The sequence below is a fragment of the Hemitrygon akajei genome, chromosome 30 (genome assembly GCF_048418815.1).
Source record: "Hemitrygon akajei chromosome 30, sHemAka1.3, whole genome shotgun sequence".
In the NCBI taxonomy this organism is placed as follows: Eukaryota; Metazoa; Chordata; class Chondrichthyes; order Myliobatiformes; family Dasyatidae; genus Hemitrygon; species Hemitrygon akajei.
Window position 1 is genome coordinate 35,842,302 of NC_133153.1, and position 23,567 is coordinate 35,865,868.

Consider the following 23,567-nt stretch of genomic DNA (forward strand, 5'->3'; position numbering starts at 1 on the left):
GAGCAGTTAGTTAGGGAGTCTGGCTTGCGTAGGGTAATTAAAGGGTTAACGTTCTCTCTGTCTGCAAGAGCCTGTGATCTCTCAATACTGTGAAGTCATGCAGGCAAATGATGCAATCAAAGCTCATGCAAGTGTTGTGTGTTTGAATACTCTCCTCAAATGTCTCAAGAAACCAACTGCAATCCTCATATAAAATTAACCTTTGTAATTATACAGTTAACACACCTTGCTGAATCATTTATATCTCCCTGGAATACTTTCCCTGACAGCTGTAATCTTCAATCTTCAAGCCTTCGGGTGCTGTTTTACTCTTTTCAACTTTCACTGAACACATGCTATGCCCAATCTCATGCAAGTGACAAAATAATTTTTCCTCAGATTAATTCCACCACAGCTCCAAGTTCCAGCACAGCAATGGCGATTTGTAGATCAATAAGAATATTCCCAGATCACCTCTGTACTACTTACATCAAAGTAAGGGACTGGCTGTCTCTGGATCACAATTTCACTTCTGAAATTTTACCAAGAATTATTTGAGAAGTGTAACTCAAAGAGTCCTCACTAACTTTTTCTGTTATTGTAGATTCCTCAGCTGTTTCCTCCCCTCTCCATTGCATTTAAATAAAGGATCCAAATAGCTGGCTAACTAGTTAATCTCTTATGTTTGTGTTATCTGGCTAACCATTCTTTTTCCACTCTCTATGAGATAAAAGATAGAAGAAATCTGACACAAAACAACTAGAAACACTCAACAGACCTGACAGCATCTGTGGAAAGTGAAACAGTTTATTTCATGAGAAAGAAACTCAGAATGCTGGAGGAAATCAACAGGTCAGGCAGCATCTAAGGAGGGAAATAAACAGCCACATTCCAAAGTCAAAATAAATTTATTAGCAAAGTACGTATTTGTCACCTTGAGATTCTTTTTCTTGCAGTCATTTACAGGAAAATAAAGAAGTATCATAGAACTTATGAAAAACTATACCTAGTGCTGTGTAAAAGTATATACATATATACAGCTAGCATGTCTAAGATCTTTGCACTGTATTTGTCAACATGGGCAGAGAGTGAGTTTGTAAGTCTGACGGGAACAAAAGATGTTAGGATTGCTGAGGGTGGAGCGCCATGGGAGGGGTGTGGGATAGATTGCAGAGAAGGAGGGCTGGGAACAGGGGGTGGCATGGGTACAGACACACCCAGCTCTGAGACACCAGGCAAGGTCATTTTATTCCAACAATTGCCTCATTGATCATTACAGAATGTCTCTCTGGTGCTTGCCGCTCCCTCTCCTCTCACTTCCCCTTTTCCCAGCCATGATGCCCCTCTTGCACGAGGAAATCTGCAGAATCTGGAAATTCAAACAACACACACAAAATGCTGGTGGAACACAGCAGGCCAGGCAGCATCTGTAAGGAGACCCTCGGCCCGAAACGTCGACAGTGCTTCTCCTTATAGATGCTGCCTGGCCTGTTGTGTTCCACCAGCATTTTGTATGTGTTGTTTGATCCCCCTCTTGCTGCCCCCTTCCCACTCTCAGTCCAAATAGAGACCCATATCGGAATCAGGCCTATCATCACTCACGTTTTTGATGAAATCTGTTATTTTTTGTGGAAGCAGTACAGTGTAATAAATAAAATCATTACAGTATTGTGCAAGTCTTAGGTACCCTAGCTGCATTTATGTCTAAGTCTTTCATTCATTCAGATACAGTGCAGAATTGGATTTTCTGGCCCTTTGAGCTGCAGTGCCCAGCAATCCATTAAATTAACCCTTGCCTGACCATGGGAAAATTACAATGACCAATTAACCTCCCAACTGGTAGTTCTTTGGACTGTGAGAGGAAACTAGGTCTTCCGGAGGAAGCCCACGCGGTCACGGGGAGAAAGTACAAACCCCTTACAGACAGCAGCGGGAATTGAACCCGGGTGGCCTGTACTGTAAAGCGTTGTGCTAACCTCAATGCTACCGTCCCACCTTTGCATACAACTGCAGATAAATAAAGACAGGCAAACAGCCAATGAGCAAAAGAAGATAAATTGTAAAACATAATAAAAATTTCAGGCTGTGACCTGAAATATTCACTGTTTCTTTTTTGGACATTTCTTTTTTGGAATTTCTCTTCAGATTTACAGAAGCTATTGGGTTTGTGGTTTCTACCACCCATGCCTTTATACATATTAGGTCCTGTACTACCATTAGGCTCAGGTCCTGGGGAACCGCACGATAAGCCTCTCGGTAAGAACATGAGAGACTGCAAGATCCAGAATCTGGAGCAAAACAACAAACTGCTGGAGGCTCCACGGCAGTGTAATGGTTAACACAATGCTATTATAACTGGGGTGGTGGGGGCGTCTGAATTCAGAGTTCAACTCCAATGTCATCTCTATGGAGTCTGTATGTCCTCTTTGCGGAATGCGTGGGTTTCCTCCGGGTGCTCTGTGTTCCTCCCACGGTCCAAAGACGTACCAGTTGGTAGGTTAATTGGTCATTGTACCTTGTCCCATGATTTTGAGGCTTAAATCTGGGGTTACTGGATGGCATGGCTCAAAATGCCGGGAGGTCCTATTCCGTGCTGTATCTCAATAAATCAATCACTAACTAACTAACCAAATAAATAAACAAATAGGTAGATAAAACTCAGTGGGTCAAGCAGCATCTTTGGAGGGATAGGCACGGTCAATCTTTTGGGTTGAGACCCTGAGTCGAAAAGAACAAGTTTAAAATATTCTCATCCTTATTTTCAAAGCCTCCCTACCCTGTGGAGAATTTGAAAGTAGAGGTGAGAATTTTCTTGCCCTCCCCCCACCCCCCACCCCAATTCTGTACCCAGTGGGAGACGCTGAAATTAGTGAGGACAAGGCGAGTACATTTCAGCCACTGAGAGTGGATGTGCAGAGTCTCTGCCAGCTGGGAACTGAAGCAAACTGACAAAGCTTCAATCAACTTGACCTCATCCTCTTTAATCTTGCTGTGACACTTGGCAATCTCTTCCAGTACAGGTGCTACACTACAACAACGCAACGAGACAGCCAAGTCACAAAAATCAATGACGATGCAATCTGATTAATTACTGCCCGGCCATCCACATCCAGCAGTAAATTAGAAGAGTACAGTGCAGGAACAGGCCCTTCGGTCCCTGAATTTGAAGCCTGCAAAAAGTGGCGGATACCACTTCCATTACAGGAAAAGTTCTCCCCACAGTTAAGCACGTCCACGAGGAATGTTGCCTTCCATGGAAAGCAGCGTCCAAGGACCCCCACCCCCCGGGCCATGCTCCCTTCTTGGTGTTGCTTTTGGGAAGAAGGTACAAGAGTGTTAGGTCCCACACCACCAGCTACAGGAACTGCTATTGCTTTTCAACCATCAGGCTCCTGAACCAGTGTGGATAAGCTCACTTACCTCAACTCTGAACTGATTCCACAACCTATAGACTCACTTTCAAGTGATGGAGTTTGTCACCCTGTTGTCAAGCGCACTCACTCTCTAACCTACACACCGATGCCCAGCTTCACTCCTGCCAGGTCATCTCGACTCTAGACCGAATCATAGCTTTGGTCTCAACATGGAGTCCTGCACCTCCCACGCGATGGTAGCGGTGAGGAGAGAGGGAGACGGATCAAACGCAGGCAGACAGGGACGGATCAGGACTGGCACGGAGTATCAGAGCTGAACAATTCATTCTGGGGTAGGTGGCTGGTTTCTGTGATGTGCTGTGTAGTGTTTGATGTCCCACCTCAATGGTACCTCACGGTGGATGAGCAACACCTTATATTCTGCCTGGGTAGCTTCCAACCTGAAGGCATGAATATCAATTCCTCCTTCTAGAAAAAAAATTCCTCTCCCTCCCCTCTTCTTCTATTCCCCACTCTGGCCTCTTATGTCTTCTCACCTGCCGATCACCTCCCCCTTAGTCCCTTCCTCCTTCCCTTTCTCCTAAGGTCCACTCTCCTCTCATATTAGATTCCGTCCACTCCACCCTTTTACCTTTCCTGCCCACCTGGCTTCACCTATCTCCTTCTGGCTATCCTCCTTCCTCCTCGCCCCACCTTTTCATTCGGGCATCTTCCCATTTACTTTCCAGTCCTGAAGAAGGATCTCGGCCCGAAACATTGGCTCTTTATTCATTTCCATAGATGCTGCCTGATCTGCTGGAGTTTCTCCAGCATCTTGTGTGAGTGTTGCTTTGGATTTCCAGCTTCTGCAGAATCTCTCATGTTTATGTTTTTCACTGTACCTCGTTACATGTGATAATTATGAATCAATGTACCTATTTTCTAGATTATCCCAGAACTGAGAACCACTGCTTATAAAGCAAGCATATCCTTCCTTAACTAAAAACATATTGCTGGAGGAACTCAATGGTTCAGGCAGGATCTGTGGGCAGATGGAGCAAGATTGGATGGTGGGAGGAGGTGACTCTGAGCTGTTTTCCATCTGCCTATTAATCCTCTTTTGTGTTTCCACTAACATCTTCCTTACTTCTGGCATCTGCAGCCTCTTTAAGAACTTGGAACATGGGACATTAGAGCACAGTGCAGGCCATTTGACCCACAATGTTTTGATGACCTTGTAGCCAACTCTAAGATCAATCTAACCCTTCCCTCCTACACAGCCCTCTATTTTTCTACCATTCATGTATCTACCTAAGAGTATCTTAAATGACCCTAACGTATCTGCCTCTACCATTTTCGTTTTGTTTCCAACCAATCATCTCCTCCTTATCTGGTTCCACCTATCACCTGCCTCACACCAACAAGCTCAAGGACGTCGTCTGTCCCATTGTTGAACAGACCTCTTGTACAATAAGATAGCCTCATAATCTAGCTATTTATAATTTTGCACCTTTTCCTTTATTTGCTACAGGGTCACCTGGTGTTGTGAATTTCAGTTCTGAATGCTGTTTGCTGACTTTATTGTTGTGCAATTTGATTTTTTTCTTTCTCTGCACCTTGGGTGTTCGATGGTCTTCTTCTGTTTTTTTTATTGGGTTCTATTGGGGTTCTTAGGTCTGCCTGAAAGGAGACGAATCTCAAGGTTGTATAAAGTATACATACTTTGATAATAAATGTACTTTGAACTTTGAACTTGCCCTCAAAACTTTGCAATTAGCAAAGGAAAAGGAGGATGGGGACTACCTTCTCTTAGAGATTATTATTTCACAGCACAGTTGAGAGCTGTGATATGTTGGTGTAACCCATCATATGAAGCTCAATGGAAAAACATTGAGGAGCGGGTACTTCCCATCCCCATACAAGCAATTTTGGTGGATAACAACCTGCAAAGGTACATAAATACTGTTGATAACCCATGGGTGAAATTGACTCTTAAAATATGGAAAACTACTATAAAAGAATATAATCTAGAGGGAGATATTGCAATTCTTAAATGGTGTGCATATGACTCAGATTTTACACCAAATAAATTGGATGCTAGATTTAAGGACTGGACAGCTAAAGGAATAACAGTTCTTTGCAACATAATGAAAGAAGGAAAACTGTTCAGTTTTGAAATGCTTAAAGAGAAACACTTATTAGAAAAACAAGATTTTTATAGGTATTTACAGATGCGACAATATGTTAATAAGACGCTTAAAAATGTAACCAAGGCAAATACGTGTTTGATAGAGCTCTTTAGAAAAGCATATAATTCAGATAATGATAGTAGAATCATTTCAAGCATGTATAAGAGATTATCAAATCTTAAGACACATTCGACTTCATACATTAAAATAAAATGGGAGAAGGAAGGAGGGATCATTATATCTGAGGAAGAATGGACAACAATATGGAGGTATCAATGCAAGTGTACCAGTTCACAGAAATGGAGGGAGCTTGGATGGAAAAACTTGATAAGATATTTTATTACACTCTCTCAGAAATCCCATTATGATAGTAACCTCCCTGTTTGCTGGAGAAATTGTGGAAATCAAAATGCAAATCATCATTTTTTTGGGACTGCCCTGTTATCAAAAACTATTGGAGGGGGATACACAATGCCCTACAAGACATCTTTAAATGTGAAATACCCTTAGAGAGTAAGACCATATATTTTGTATATATACCTCAAGAATGGTTGAAAAGAGATAAATATTTAATGAATATACTGTTGGTGGCTGGTAAAAAGACCCTTTCTAGGAAATGGTTATCACAGGAGAGCCCAACTTTAAATACATGGATGGAAATTACAATGGACATTTACAAAATGGAGAAGATAACAGCATCTGTTAACCATAAGCTGGAACAATTTGATTCATACTGGGAAAAATGGTTTAACTACAAAATGCCTCATAGGCCTGATTTTATTCTCACAAATCAATGAATCTGTTGTAAAAAAAAAGATCACTCCCTACTTGTACATAGCTCTTTCCTTTTGCTTGTTTTTTTCTTTCCACTCTTTTCTATTAAGTATATACCTCAGATAAATACTTTGTGGAGATTTGTGATAAATATGATTATATGATATATATGTACAATGTCTGAAATACATCTTATGGAAATGTTTGTTTGATGATGAACTTCAATTAAAAAAATTACAAAACAAAAGAACTTTGAACTTGCCCTGTACTCTTTCAGTAGCTTTTACACTTAATTATGCCTCGTTATCGTTTTGCCTCATTCCTCATTCTACCTGCTAAATTCACTCCACTCTCTCAGTCCTCAAGCAAGGTCTCAACCTGGACTATCTCCTCGACCCACTGTGCTTCTACACCTGCTTGCTCCAAATTACAGCATCTGCTGTCCCTTGTGTCTCAGTCTGGATCCTTTCTTTGCTTATTATCATCCCAGATTATATATCATGGTGCTGATCTGGATTTAACATAATAGATCTGCATGGGACATGAGTAATTACAAGTAATATTGGATTCCTGCTTGTATTAATACACTAGTAAATAAAGAAAGTCTGATCAAAACACTTGTCATTATAACTATCAAAGAAAGCAATTTTTCTGCTCACTGCACAAAATTAATGAGATGTTAGAATAATTCATATCGACAACCCGACTGTGGAAGTAGCATCACTTTAGGCTTCTGAAGGCCATGTTTTTTCAAAGCTAGAGACCAAGAAGTTGCAGCAACATTTAAAGAGTTGGTTTTATTTATTTATTGAGATACAATGCAAAATAGACCCTTTCAGCCCTTTGAACTGCACTGGCCAGCAAATCCCCCAATTTAATCATGGGACAATTTAAAATGACCAAATAACCTACCAACTGATAGGTCTTTGGACTGTGGGAGGAAACCAGAGCGCCCGGAGGAAACCCACACAGTTACAGGGACCGTGTGCAAACTCCTTACAGGACCGCGGTGGGAATTGAACCCGGGTTGCTGGTACTGTAAAGCGCTGTGCTAACCACTACGTTACTGTGCCTCCCTAATGGTAACTGTCAAACCTTCAGATTATACTAGTGTTTTTTGTCCTGGCTCTGTCCAGTTGTGATACTGGGCAACAGACAAGGTGATAAAACTGGGTGCCATGGTAGTGTAGCAGTTTGTGCAACGCTGTGTCACTTCAGGGCGTCCCGGAGTTGGGAGTTCAATTGTGGTGTTGTCTGTAAAGAGCTTGCATGTTCCCCATCTGAACCACATTGGCTTCCTCATGCCGGTTAGTAGGTTAATTGGTCATTGTAAGTTATGCTGAAACTAGGCTAGGGTTAAACAGGCAAGTTGCTGGACAGTGTGCTCATTGAGCCAGAAGGGCCTGTTCCATGTTGTATCTCTAAACCGATAAACTTCAGGACATCGGAGACTCAAGAGGCTGCTGGAATGTGGAGCAGCCCACAAAAAGCTGGAGAAACTCAATGGGCCAGGCAGAATTCTCAGAGGGAAACGGACAGTAGGTGCTTTGAACTGGGACCTTTCATCTGGACCCTTCATCAGTCCTAATGAAGTGTCTTGATCCAAAATGTCAACTGTCCATTTCCTTCCAACAGTGGTGCAAAAACCTGCTGAGTTCTTCCAACATTCTGTGTGACTAACTTCAGGACAACTGGAATCCATCAGTGCTGGCTGATTGTTGTTGGAAACTTAAGCAAGAAGCCTCAGATACTGAGTAGCAACGAAATTCATCAACAAAGCATTTTTAGCTTACTTAATCTATCGTTATGCAAGTATATTATATTCAATAGAAGTTAATTTCTTGTTTCTCCAAATTCCTATGTGATACAAGTAGTGAAAACTTATATTTGTGGTCAGTTTCAAATGATTTATCATAATAAAAAAATGCAATGAAGCAAAATTTCAAAATTTGTTGTCCAGTGTAATCTGACAGTTAAGGAGATGTTAAAGTTCAAAGTGAATTTAAGGTCAGTGTATGTTTATGCCATCGCATACTACCCTGAGATTCATTTTCTTGAAGATATTTGCAGTAGATAAAAAGAAATACAACATAATCAGTGAAAAAGCTGCACACAAACAAAAACGGACAACCAAAGTGCAAACGTCAATGAAATGTGTAAATACAAAAAAATAACAAAGTAGATAAATAATATTTAGAACATGTGTTGTAGAGTCCTTGAAAGTGAGTCTATATGTTGTGTATTCAATTCATTGATGGGTGAGTGAAGTTAACCTGACTGATAATTGAAGGATGATAACTGTTTCTGAACCTGGTGGTGTTGGACCTTGGGCTCCTGTGCCTCCTTCATGATAACAGCCGCGAGAAGAGAACATGGCTTCAATGGTGAGTGTTCTTGGTGATGGATGCTGCTTTCTTGTGGCACTCCTTGTAGATGTGCTCAATAGTGGGGAGAGCTTTTCCCGTCAACGCACACAAAAATGCTGGAGGAAATCAGCAAGCCAGGCAGCATCTATGGAAAAGAGTACAGTCGACATTTCAGGCCAAGACCCTTCAGTAGGAGCTTTTCCTGTGATGGACTGGGCTTTATTGATCACTTTTTTTTAGTCTTTTTTGTTCTTGGGCATTGGTGAATAAGTGATCATTGTATAACTGATATCAAGATTGCAAGTTATTTTGTTTAACCTGGAACCTGAGTCTTAAAACTAAACAAAGTAAGCTATAAAGTAATGAGCAACATGCGCAAAATGCTGGAGGAACTCAGCATCTGTGGAAATGATTAACAGTTTATGTTTTGGACTGAGACCTTTCTTCAGGACTGAGAGGGAAGCGGGGGTGAGGTGGGGTGGGGGGGGGGGGGGGGAGATGCCGGAATTAAAAGGTGAGGGGAAGGGGAAAGAGGCTAACTGGAAGGTGATAGGTGAAGCCAGGTGGGTAGGAAAGGACAGGTGCTGGAGAAGAAAGAATCTGATAGGAGAGAAGAGTGGACAATAAACAAAAGGGAAGGAGGAAGGGACCCAGGAGAAGTGATAGGCTGAAAAGAAGTAAAAGGACAGAGTGGGGAATAGAGAAGGTGGAGGGTGATTGTGTTCGCCCGAAAGAGAAATCAATATTCAAAGCATCAGGTTAGAGGGTACCCAGATGTTGTTCCTCCACCATGAATTATGATGTATAAGTTGCCCACGGTAAAATGGGCAACTATGTTATAAGATACATCTTCACATAAATAATAGCTGACATTTACTTAACGAACATGTGTTACAAATATATATCCCTTTATGGTTTCAAAATACAAGAGGAAACATGATCCAGTCATGGCTAACAAAAGAACATAAAGATAATATTACATCAAAAGAAAGGGATTATAATATTGCCATAAAAGCAATAGGTAAGAGGTTTGGGAATTGAGGGTGCAAATCTCCGTGGATTCTACCAATTATATGCACAAAGGCATACTGCCCATCGAAAATGTCTGATTAGATTGAGGATGGCTTGGGAAACATTTACTATTTTCTAAAGAAGTTATTTGGAACAATATTAAAATATTCTTATTGGTTCATGCAAGGGCATAAAAAGGGCTCATTTACATAATAATCCAAATGCCAAACCAATTAATTGTAAACCAAAATCCTTATGCACTAGAAGTCCAGGTAGAACGACTAAATGAAGCAGTGACACAAAGTACTGGTGAAAGCATCTCTGAGTCAAAGGGTGTTTCCTTTCATGATTTTATAAGTCCGAAGACAAAGGAGCAGAATAAGGCCATTCAATCCATTGAGACTGCTCTACCATTCAGTATTGGCTGATTTATTATACCACCCAACCCATTCTCTTGCCTTCTCACGGTAACTAATGATGCCTTGATTAATCAATATCTATCAACCTCTGCTTCAAATATACCCAATGACCTGGCCTCCAGAGCATTTTGCAGTTTATCTATTGTGACCATGTGATTGTTTTATTGTCATTTGTAATGAGCTACAGTGAAAAACTTTGTTCTACATGTCATTCCATTCAGATCATTTTGCAATATCTGTGCATTGAGGTGGTACAAGGAAAAGCAATAACAATGTAGAATATAGTGTTACCATTACAGAAAAAGTGATTCTACCCAGATGTGTCATGGCTTGCTCTGCCCAGGACTGCAAAAAACTGCAAAGTTTTGTGCGAACACATATCAGCGTATCACGGAAATCAGCCATTCCCGCACCCACCCACGGACTTTGTTTATAGTCCTTGTTACCTTAGAAAAGCAGCCACCATAATCAAAGACCCCAGCCACCCTGGAATTCAACTATACTGCCTAAGACCACAAGAAATCGCATAAAGTTGTGGGTGCAGCTCGGCACAACATGGAAATCTGCCTGCCTTCCATGGACATCTGTTTATACTTCTTGCTGCCCCAGTAAAGCAGCTAGCACAATCAAATGCCACAGCCACCCCTAGACATTCTTTTCTCTGCCCTCTTCCATCGGGCAGAAGATGCAAAATTCTGAAAGCACGTATCACTGGGCTGAGAGAAAGCTTTTATCCCAGTGTTGTAAGACTATTCAATGGTCCCCTAGTATGATTAGATAATCTCTTGACCTCACAGTATATTTGGTCAGTCAGAAAATGCCAACACTATTTGGCAATTAACTTCACAATAGGTTGTACTCACTCACCGGCAGATTACTATGCCAGAGATACTACATTGTTTGTGCAATCAGGTAAATGTCTCAATTGTTTGGGGAGGAAGAGTTCAGATGTCAGCATACTCCCAAATTTGGAAGAGTTGGAAAATGTGACTGAATCCAAATCTGCGGTATGTGATCTATTTGAGATTGACAGTAGTTTGATTCAGGTTAATTTATCACACGTACATCAGAACATACAGTGAAATGTGTCACTTGCGTTAACAGCCAACACACCCGCTGATGTGCTGAGGGCAGCCGCAAGTGTTGGAGCACATTCTGACACCAACATAGACTATCCACAGTGTTTGGCAGAGCAACATAGAACACAAGCAGCAAAACAACAAAAGGAATCCCTTTTCTCCCTGACACTCTCCCTCCCACCCACCCATACATGGACAGTCCAACTCCAGGACAGGTCTCCAGCGTCCAGTCTCTAGTCTTTTGTCATTGGGCTTTATCCTCTGGACTTCCGACTGACCTTCAGACTTCAATCTCTGGTACTAATCCCCTACCAGCTGATGAGTGGTCCCTGAACTCTAGGCTCAAGCTCCAAACACAGTACTGACTGACCATTAGAGCCAGTTAAAGAGAAAAATGAGGACACTTTCAGAGCCCAAAAATGTGAAAGTACAATTCTGCGCAAAAGTCTTAGGCACATATATATATAGCTAGGGTGCCTGAGATTTTTGCACATTACTGTAATAATTTTATGTATTACACTGTACTGTTGCCACACAAAAAAACCCCAAATTTCATGACGTATGTGAGTGATGATAAACCTGATTCTGATACGGGTCTCTATTGTGGACTGACAGTGGGAAGGGGCGGGGAGAGGGGAATTATGGCCTGAAATATATATAGACACAGTAGTTAAGGTGCCTAAGACTTTTGTTACTGTGTTACTGAGCTGGGGTCTATTCCAGGTATGATCGAATGATACTCTAGATTTGAATTAGTGTTTTCCAGGGTGTTACGTGTGACACTGTTGCACGGCCAGTAGAGCCACTGACTGCGTCACCATTCCAAAGACTGGGGTTCAATCCTGAACTTGGCTACTGACTGTGTGGAGTTTGCATGCTCTCACTGGGTTACCCTGGGTTCTCCGGTTTCTTTCCAAATCCCCGAGAAATGGGTATTGGTGGGTTAATAGCTCATTGTAAATCATCACATTGATACCTCTGTGCAGAAGTGTGGGATAGAGCATTTTTCAGGGTGCTTAAAGCATACAGGAGTGATCACTCAGTTGATCAGAGAAGCACAAGAAGGCAAGGGAGATCTCTCCGTGCTTTGGCTGGACCTCACAAATGAGTATGGTTCCATGAGCTGGTTGAAGTCACCCTCGAGTGCCACTATATCTCAATCAGGACCAGGGAAATCATTCTGGACTACTATAGTAATTTCAGTCTAAGAGTCACCTCTGGGACAGTCACCTCTTATAGGCATTGTTTGGAGAAGGGGATCATAACGTTGTCTGTGATCATCTTCTCCTTGGTGATGAACATGTTGGCTAAGTCAGCAGAGGCCATTGGCCTGTCAACCACTGATAGAGCATTCATAGATGACCTGACTGTAACAACAACATCAGTGCCAGGATGCAGACAGATCCTCCAGAAGCTCACTGCTTGGGCAAGGATGAGTTTCAATCCTAAGAAATCCAAATCCTTAGCACGTAAGAGAGGAAAGGTGGTTGACAAATCCCACTCCTTCCTGGGAGACGCCCAGATTCCAAGCCTATAAGAGAAGCCGGTGAAGAGCCTTGGCAAGGTGATTACCGACTCACGGAAGGACACAGCATCCATCGAAGCAGCCAGGGAAGAGCTGCAGCAATGGGTGGCTGCTGTGGGCAAGTCAGGGCTGCCGGGTAAATTCAAGGCTTGGATTTACCAGCAGGGTATTTCCCCTCGGATCCTGCGGCTTCTGCTGGTCTATGATGTCAACAGTGGAGACTCTGAGAGAAGAAAAAATCAGCCAGTGCCTACGTAGGTGGCCAGGTCTGCCTAGGATCCTAAACAGCTTCGCCTTGTACAGGAAGAAAAACGGACTAAAACTCCCCATCAGCAGTGTGAGCGAGGAGTTCATGGTCACCAGCACACATGCTGGCATTGAGGTGAGGATGGGTAGGAGGTGGAGGGCACAGGATGCAGTTGAGCAAGCCAGAGCATGGCAGTGCCATGGTGTGCTGGTGGGCTGGGTGACATCGTGACGGGCGGGCTTGGGTTGCTTCCCAACGGTCCGCTAAGATAAGGAACAGGGAAGAATCAGGTGCCCGCTGGTCCAGCACGAGGTGTGAGCTACGTGGCAGCAAGATTTCTGGCTTGTGGCAACAAGGCGCGTGGACAAGATGGGACCAGGTAATGGAGCGCATCTCGTGGGGGGAAATTTGGTGAGCTGAACCCCATTTGGTCCATAATGTCTTGCCAAGCCCAGAAAACCTCTACTACTGGGGCAAGGCTGGAGCTCCAGCATGCTCCCTGTGCTGAAAAAGGGGTACATTAGAGCACGTCCTCAGCTGCTGCCCAAAAACCCTGGGGGATGGGCATTATCAATGACACCATGATCAGGTGCTGAAGACAGTGGCTGACAGCTTGTACACAGCCATTGCCCAGGGCAAAAGCCATCGCCCAGCAAAGCAAGCAATTCTTTTTTATTCCAAGGCAGGGGAGAAGGCTCAAACCCAATCGCAGGAGGATGCCGGCCTCCTAGAAGCAGCAGATGACTGGCAATTGAGAGTCGGCCTAGGGAAACAGCTCAGATTCCCTGAGCACATCTCCTCCACAATGCTTAGGCCAGACATAGTGCTGCTGTCAGAGTCATCTAGACAGGTGGTCATGTCAGAGCTGACCATTCCCTGGGAAGACAGGATGGAGGAGGCCCGTGAAATGAAAAAGACAAAGTACCAAGACTTGGTGGCAGAGTGCTGCAGCGAGGGGTGGCGGGCACACTGTACGCCCGTAGAGGTGGGTCGATCCCTCTGCCGAGCCTACAGCTGGACGGGCATCTCAGGAGCCCAGAAGAGGAAAGCCATCGGGAACACCCCAGCGGCAGCAGAGTGAGCCTCGAGCCGGCTGTGGATCAGGGGGAGTGATCTGTGGCAGAAGTCCCCGACACAAGTCAGAGCCCGATCAGCCCCAGCTGGGTCTAATGTTGAAAGACCCGAAACACCCTGTGATCCCAGGTTACATCACCGATGATGTGTCTGAGTGCCTCGCAAGATGTATTGTTCTGTCAGTCCTTAGTTGGTGAGTGACAGAATTCGGGGGAAGATGGTGCAAATGTGGGGAAAATACTGTCTGGTTTGGTGCAGCATCCTCTCATAATATATGAGAGCTACAGCGAACTGTCAGGTCAGCAGGAAAGGTCACTGGCTACAGTCTACCATCACTGCAGGGCTTGTTTGTCCGGGACAAAGAAGCGGACAAGGAACACCATCACGGACACAGCCCACCCTGCAACACAGACAAAATGCTGGTGGAACACAGCAGACCAGTCAGCATCTACAGGGAGAAGCGCTGTCGACCTGATGAAGGGTCTCGGCCCAAAACGTCAACAGTGCTTCTCCCTATAGATGCTGCCTGGCCTTCCGTGTTCCACCAGCATTTTGTGTGTGCTGTTCGAATTTCCAGCATCTGCAGATTTCCTCGTGATTGCCCATCCTGCAAACTGCCTTTTCCAGAAGATCCCTTCTGGAAAGCGTTATAGGACTATAAAAAAAAAACCCTTCTATTATCTCAGTCACTGGATTGCACTGTAAAACACGTTAAACCACTGTTTATAATACTTATTACATTGTAGATACATGCTGGTATTTACGTATTTGTGCAAATTTTATTCCATACCAGTACTTCTAACTTTATTTTTTTTTAATTCTTTGTTTTTCATAATTGTTGAATGTTGTTTTTGTTGTACGTCATACCAACACACCACAGCAAACTCCTAATACATGTGAATATATATGGTGGATCAGGCTGATCCATGATCTTTGATAAAAAGAGGGAGGAATGTAGGAGGAGGGTAAATGGGTGGTTGAAGTCGTTGTGGATTCAGTCGTCTGAGTGGCCTACAATGGGGCAGAAGGGTAGATAGTGGGGGATGAGCTCCCACTACCTATTAAATGCTCCCAATGGTGTGCACCCCAAAAAGCCTCGACAACCAAGTCCTGCTCCTGGCCTTCATGCTACTAAGCCCGACAGAATTGTTTCTGCTGACAGAAGGAAGGCCAAAGGCGGGTTACTGTCACCTTAAAACCAGTTGCTTCGTGCAGATGGGGATCCATCAGCCATAGTTGGCAGCTTATCTAGGAGAAGGAAAACTCTGATCTCTAACTTCCACTGTCTTGCGGCTGTACACACTCGTGGGGCAGTAAATCCCGAGGAAGAATGCGGAGGTGGAGTCCCTAAAGAAGTTCTATGTTGATTTCAATCCTGATTGGCAACTGATGCGATTCCGCTGCATCAAGATGTATTGGTCTCGGCTGTTCCTTTGGCTTGGTCAGCTGTGTGGAGAGGGGGCGCCTACTGCACGGACAACAGCTTGTTCTCCATATTGTACTGCCCTGGACTGTGTGTCAACACATAGACAACTATGACACAACATCCGTGGTTGGCCCTGATCAATAGAAGGCCATGCACTCAAAGGGAAGATGAGCAAAAGTCATGCGATCTGTGTGGGAAAAGCCACAATTCTGAGACGTAGTTAGTGCATTTTGACAGTAATGGTTTACAAAATGATACTTCCAGTTATAGGGTTAAGGTACTGATGAGTCACGAACTGCACTGTTGCGAGGAGGAGGCTATTGCTTAGGCAGCAAGCACGCTGACTAAAAGTGGAAAACACGTTTAGGTACCCCTCATTTGTAGTTATCAAGCTCCAATAATCTGGTAATGATCTGCTATTCTCTTTCATTTTGTATAACTATTGATAAACTTTAGCCAGAGCAATAGAAGAACAATGCCTGTTTCTCCTCTTTCTGTGAGTTAATGGCTTGGGACCTTTTAACCCACAACTTGCTACCACAGACAAAAGACGGCACTCAGTACAGAACCCCCAAGGCCAGATAGACTCATCCTGAACCCTTGTACTCGCGTACCTGAAGGTGGATTTGAATCCATAAGATTCTGATTCCCAAAGATGATGTCATCTGAGTGCTAGGTTGCCAATTTAGACACTGCCCATTTCAGTTCAAAGTAAATTTATTGTCTAAGTACATATTTACTTACTGCCCATTACTCCACTGGCACTGAGGGCAGCAATGAAGGTCCTCCATCTCTGGCGGTGTTCAGGGCTTCCTTCATCCTGTCAGCAGCTTCCTCTCGGTTTTCACTACCGTCAGTCATGCAAATCCTGTGTGGAGTCTCAGGAATACCATTGCACCCAGCTGGAGAAGGATTCTTCATTGCTATTTCCATAACAATTTTTGTTTTACCAGATAGGGTTGTTAGCCCTGAGCTGAACCCCTAAACCCGGAAGACTGGTGGACCACTCTTAGTGCTCAAAGGCCCCTACCCTTTGACCTGTTTGGCACAGGCAGTCCTACCAACAGCCAAAGCATGAAGCCCTGACTCTAGGCAGCATAGCTCTCTGGGTTATTAAGGCATGCAAGCCTCCAAACCATGACTAAGTTCTAGTCCTCATGGAAGATCATAATACATATATGTCACAATATACAATGCTGAGATTAATTTTCTTGTGGGCATACTCAATAAATCCATAATAGAATAATAACCTTAATATACCTATGAAAGTCTGCACCAACATGTGCGTTCAACCACCGTGCAAAAAGACAACAAACTGGGCTACTACAAAAAGAAAGAAATAGCAATAATAAATAAATAAGCAATAAATATTGAGAATGTGAGATGAAAAGTCCTTAAAAGTGAGTCCATAGGTTGTGGGAACATTTCAGTGATGAGGCGAGTGAAGTGGTGAAGTTATCCCTGCAGAACATCACTGAGATTCACCAGCGCCAAGTCCAGAACTTGGGGTTAAATTATTCTGAGAGGGAAAGTACTACTCAGGGTCAGTCAGTACGAATTATATGTATGTCACCCTATTTCCTATAAACCTGCAGTTCTGTTACTTGTACATTGTTATTTGGTTTTACAGATTTCATGAAGACATAGAGGGATGTAGTGAACTGTGGACACAGCGCTGCACATCACAACTTGTTAACAATCAGGAGACTGACTTGTCACTTTCCTTAGCCTGGCCACAAACTTAGACAGCAGAGGAGATTCCAAAGAGCCGCAAGGTCAGCTGATCTCCCTCCAAGTCAGTGGGTCCTGCAATCAGATGTACCACATGAGCAGTGGGAATGAGATCCAGTGACCTCCCAGGTACGTGGGTTGGAAAGACCTGTTGTCGACTGATTCTGAGGTTTATACTGAAGACTGCGGTCGATCGGAAGTCCAGATGTGAAGGGCTGATGGCCAAAGCCCTGTGCCTGTGAGTCTGAAGTCTACTGGGGAAACAGGAGGCCTGTTGTCAACGGGTCTGGGGTTGGAGGACTCTGCATGAGTGAGTGGCCAGGTGGAAGGAAGGAAAAGGGCTTACTTTTGCTGCTGCTTTGCTGCTTGTGTTCTGTGTTGTTGTATTTGGGCTTGCTATTCTGGTGCTGGAATGTGGTGATATTTGCGGGCTGCCTCCTGCAAACCCTCGGGTGAGTTGGTTGTTAATGCAAATGACACGTTTCACTGTATATGTTGATGTCCATTTTTGAGGATGTGACTAAACACCTTGATAAAGGTAGAGCAGCAGATGTAGTGCATATGGATTTCAGCAAGGCATTTGACAAGATACCCCATGCAAGGTTTATTGAGAAAGTAAGGAGGCATGGGATCCAAGGGGATATTGCTTTGTGGATCCAGAACTAGCTTGCCCACAGAAGGCAAAGAGTGGTTGTAGACAGGTCATATTCTGCATGGAGGTTGGTGACCAGTGGTGTGCCTCAGAGATCTGTTCTAGGACCCCTACTGGTCATGATTTTTATAAATGACCTGGATGAGGAAGTGGGGGGATGGGTTATTAAATTTGCTGATGACACAAAGGTTGGGGTTGTTGTAGATAGTGTGGAGGGCTGTCAGAGGTTACAGTGGGACATTGATAGGATGCAAAACTGGGCTGAGAAGTGGCAGATGGAGTTCAACCCAGATAAGTGTGAGGTGGTTCATTCTGGTAGGTCAAATATGTTGGCAGAATATAGTATTGATGGTATTGGACGGGAGTCCATAGAACACTCAAAGCTGCTGTGCAGGTTGAGTCTATGGTTAAGAAGGCATACAGTGCATTGGCCTTCATCAATCATGGGATTGAGTTTAAGAGCTGAGAGATAATGTTGCAGCTCTATAGGACCCTGATCAGACCCCACTTGGAGTATTGTGCTCAGTTCTGGTCGCCTCACTACAAGAAGGATGTGGAAGTCATAGAAAGGGCGCAGAACAGATTTACAAGGATGTTACCTGATTAGGGAGCATGCCTTACGAAAATAGGTTGAGTGATGGAGGATGAGAGGTATATAGAGGTATACACCTGATAGAGGTGTATAAGATGATGAGAGGCATTGATCGTGTGGATGTCAGCGGCTTTATCGCAGGGCTGAATTAGTTAATACGAGAGGGCACAGTTTTAAGCTGCTTAGAAGTAGGTACAGAGGAGATGTCAGGGGTAAGTTTTTTACGCAGAGAGTGGTGAGTGCGTGGAATGGGCTGCTGGGGACGGTGGTGGAGGCAGATACGATAGGGTCTTTTAAGAAACTCCTGGATAGGTACTTGGAGCTTAGGAAAATAGAGGGCTATGGGTAACCCTAGGGAATTTTTAAGGTAAGGACATGTTCAGCACAGCTTTGAGAACCCTTCTTTGTTTTTATATTCAATGTGATAAATAACCTTGAATCTTGAATCTTGACCTATTTTTCTGGACAGGACATGAGCTTTAAAACAATGAATGATGTTTATTTACACAAAATGCTGTCGTAGGAAAACAGCATCCATCATCAGGGACCTCCATCACCACCCATGGACATGCTCTCTTCTCGCTGTTGCCATCAGGAAGAAGTTACAGGAGCCTCAGAACTCACACCACCAGGTTCAGGAACAGTTATTACTCCTCAACCATCAGCCTCTTGAACCAATGGGGATAAGTTCACTCAACTTCATTTGCCCAATTACTGAAATGTTCCCACAACCTATGGACTCACTTTCAAGGACTCCTCATTTCATGTTCTCAATATTTATTGCTTATTTATTTATTATTAACTCTTTATTTTTGTACTTGCAGTTTGTTGTCTTTTGCACACTGATTGAATGCCCAAGTTGGTGCAGTCTTTCATTGATTCTGTAATGGTTATTATTCTATCGATTTATTGAGTATGCCCACAATACATTGAACCTTAGGGTTGTATATGGTGACATTTATGTACTCTGATAATAAATTTACTTTGAACTTTGATGTGACAACTGAACCTAAACATAGAGTCAAATTATAAAGAATTTTTCAGCAAGAGTCCCCTTGTTAGATATCAGGAGTTCCCTAGCCCTGACGCATTAACAGTCCTGTCAGGTGCACTGGAATCCATGCCTGAGGACCAGGCCGTCATGTCACGGCATTACCTGTTATACCCACCCAGGAGAGGAGGAAACAGGGACACAGCATGTCCGCTGCAATCCGTGCTGGGTTGCAGACTGGCTCTCGCTTTGGTGCTGCTCTCCAGCTTTTACTCCTGGAAGACAATAGACAATAGGTGCAGGAGTAGGCCACTCGGCACCGCCATTCAATGTGATCATGGCTGATCATCCACAATCAGTACCCCGTTCCTGCCTTCTCCCCATATCCCTTGACTCCGCTATCTTTAAGAGTTCTATCTAACTCTTTCTTGAAAGCATCCAGAGAATTGGCCTCCACTGTCTTCTGAGGCAGAGCATTCCATAGATCCACAAATCTCTGGGTGAAAAAGTTTTTCCTCAACTCTGTTCTAAATGGCCTACCCCTTATTCTTAAACTGTGGCCTCGGGTTCTGGACTCCCCCAATATCAGGAACATGTTTCCTGCCTCTAGCATGTCCAATCCCTTAATAATCTTGTATGTCTCAATCAGATCCCCTCTCATCCCTCTAAATTCCAGTGTATACAAGCCCAGTCGCTCCAATCTTTCAACATATGACAATCTCGCCATCCCGAGAATTAACCTAGTGAACCTACGCTGCACTCCCTCAATAGCAAGAATGGCCTTCCTCAAATTTGGAGACCAAAACTGAACACAATACTCCAGGTGTGGTCTCACCAGGGCCCTGTACAACTTCAGAAGGAGCTCTTTGCTCCTATACTCAATTCCCCTTGTTATGAAGGTCAACATGCCATTAGCTTTCTTCACTGCCTGCTGTACCTGCTAGATCACCTACGTCTGTGGGAGATGAGCATCTGCTGCGTGCTTGATCTTGCAGAAACATGGCTGCCTGACACTATCCCATACACCGTCAATCTTCAGGCCATGCCACTCAGGGACTTGTGCTAATATTGTTTTGTAACTGTGTGCTGTGTGTGACTATATGTACTTTGTACCTTGGCCCCGAAGGAACGCTGTTTCGTTTAGCTGTATACAAGCATATGGTTGAATGAGAATTAAACTTGAACTTGAACTTAACTAACACTTCAGACACCCAGGAGAATCCAAAGAGACACATGGTACAATACAGTTCCATTAAAATAAAATCTCTGTGTTCAAATGGACCATTGCTCTTGGTTTTGATAGTACTTCTGTAAATAATATGTGTAGGCACCATCAGGCAAGGAAATAACAGAAGGAAGCCATTTCTGCCAACATCGCATTATTTAACAGCAGAGTAACCATTGCTTAAGGACAGAGCAAGGGGATTAAAATGAGCAATTACTGATGTAAGTAATCAAGGCTGTTGAAGTTTAATTAATATTGCATCCCCTTCCGGTTTATGTCCTACTTACAGAATTTCAATTAAACCTTCAATAAAAAGCAATAAATCAATTGAAAGCAATTAACTTGACGAGGCATTAGTGTTTATGATTATGGCTTTGAAATATTCCATGGAATGATTATATGACTATGTAACATCAGGCAGTTATGAAGGACACTGAGTGAATTGCTTTAATGTCTACAGATTTTGCTTAGACTCATTAAAAATGACTTCTGGAAGCTTTATATCATTGGAATGATTTGCTGACTTGCATGACCCAAGTACATCCTCAATCCTAAACATCGCTTGTGATTGGATGAAGAACTCTACGTCCAATAATTTACCAGCCTAATATGATAAAGAGTCATTCGAGGATCCGTTACTGACATCCTCATGGGTTCCAATTGACAAAATGAACACTGACACTCCAATGCAAATCTGAGTCCCTCAGATCTGCCCTGGAGATAGTTGACTACTTGTTGCACTATTAGTCAACACCATGTTTTTTCCATGTGACCATAAGAGACCACAAGACACCATCTGTGGATGAGAAATATCCAATATTTAACCGACCGTTAAAAATTGGAATATTGCATCGTTGTCATGTTCCTTTTTGTGGGAGTTGGCCGTGCATGGAACACGGGTTTCATTTGTTAGAGCCGAGATGAGGTTAATGTCATTCCACACCATGAGCCTCTGGAAATTTCTGGCCAAGAAAGATCTCCAACTATGCCCTACTCCTTCAGCGTCTTCATGAGGACAATGCAACAATCATGATGAGGACACATTGGCACAAATGCCTCAGGACTCATACGACCTGCTTCAAGAACAGTTACTGTCCCTCAACCATCAGACTGTTGAAAAATAGGGAAAACTACACTCATTCTGTTTCTGGTGTTCCCACAACCGATGGTCTCACTTTAAGGACTCTTTATTTTTGCTATTTCATGCTCTTTCATTTCATTTTATTTCATAATCATTATTTATTGCTACTTATTTATATTTGCATTTGCACTGGGTTTTTTTTTGTTCTTTGATCCTGTTTACAGATACTGATCTACAGAGTTGCTAAGTATGCCCACAGGAAAAAGAATCTCAGGGTTGTATGTGGTGGCATGTCTGTGTTCTACTCTGATAATAAATCTTACTTTGAACTCTGAACTTTGAAGATGGATTGGGCACATGATGAGAAGAGAAGCCGACTCCTTCATCAAGACAGCACTTCAGTGGACCCCTGAAGGGTGGAGGGAATGGGGGAGACCAAAGAAAACTTGATGCCGTACCATAGAGGCAGAAGTGAGGACCCTGAACCACATCAGGGCACAATAGGGAAAATGGCCAAGGACAGAGAGAGAGATGCAGAACCTCCATTGCTGGCCTAAGCACCAGCGGCATAACGGGCAGTAAGTAAAACAACACGAACAATTTTTGGTAGAGGTTAAAACATTGTGGTATGTCACAGAGTCAAAGGCAGTTAGAAATACAAACCCTTCTGCACATTTAAAAGATTAGCTTTATTTGTCACCTGTGCATCGAAGCATTGAAATACAGAGTAAAATGTGTCACTTCTGTCAATGATGAGAACAGTCTGAGGAAGTGCTGAGGGCAGCCCACGAGTGCCACCATGTTTCTGGTGCCAACGTACCATACTGGGCACATATACATAACTAGGGTGCCTGACTTCTGCACAATACTGTATTTGCCAACGTGGAGTGGTGAGTGAATTTGTAAATCTGGCGGGAGCAGAGGATGTTGGGAATGGCAAGGATGGAGTGCTGTGGGAGGGATGTGGGACAGATGGCAGAGAAGGAATGCCGCAGTGGGGGGTGGCACTGGAGCAGACACACTCAGCCCTGAGATACCAGGCAAGGTCACGTGATTCCAAACAATTGATTTATTGATCATTACAGATGGTCCCTCTGGTGCTTCCCACTCCCTCTGCTCTTCCTTCCCCTTTTCCCAACCATGATTCCCCTCTCCCTGTCCCCTTCCCACTCTCAGTCCACAATAGAGACCCGAATCAGAATTAGGTTTCCCATCACTCACAAATGTCATGAAATTTGTATTTTACTGTGCCAGCAGAACAGTGCAATAAATAAAATTACTACAGTAGTGTGCAAAAGTCTGAGACACCCTCGCTATGTACATGTGTCGAAGACTTTTGCACAGTACTGTAGCGTGTCAACCTTTTGAGTGTTTGAAATGTAGGAGCAGACCAGAGTATCTAGTGTAAATCCTACGCGGTCACAGGGAGAACATACAGATCATTACAGACAGGTGGGAATCGAACCCCGATCGCTGGTGCAGTTAAGTGTTATGCTAACTACTACGCTGCTGTGCCCCCCTTTGCTTAATAGCTACAACACAGGAAGGTTGGAGACTGCAGAGGCAGGAAAACTGGATCAACACGCACAAAACACTTGAAGAACTCAGCAGGTCAGGCAGCATCTGTGGAGAGGAATAAACAGTCAACTTTTCAGGCTGAGTCCCTTCATCAAGACTGGGCAGTTCCTCCAGTATTTCGTATGTGTTGCTCAGAATTGCAAGGGTTAATTTCTTATCTGTACTTGATTGATTTAACTATTAGCAAACAGTTAAGTGATATTTCAATAATAACTTATTCAAACACTCACAGTGCTCTCCCACATTAATGACCTCTAGTGCTAAATGTGTCACAG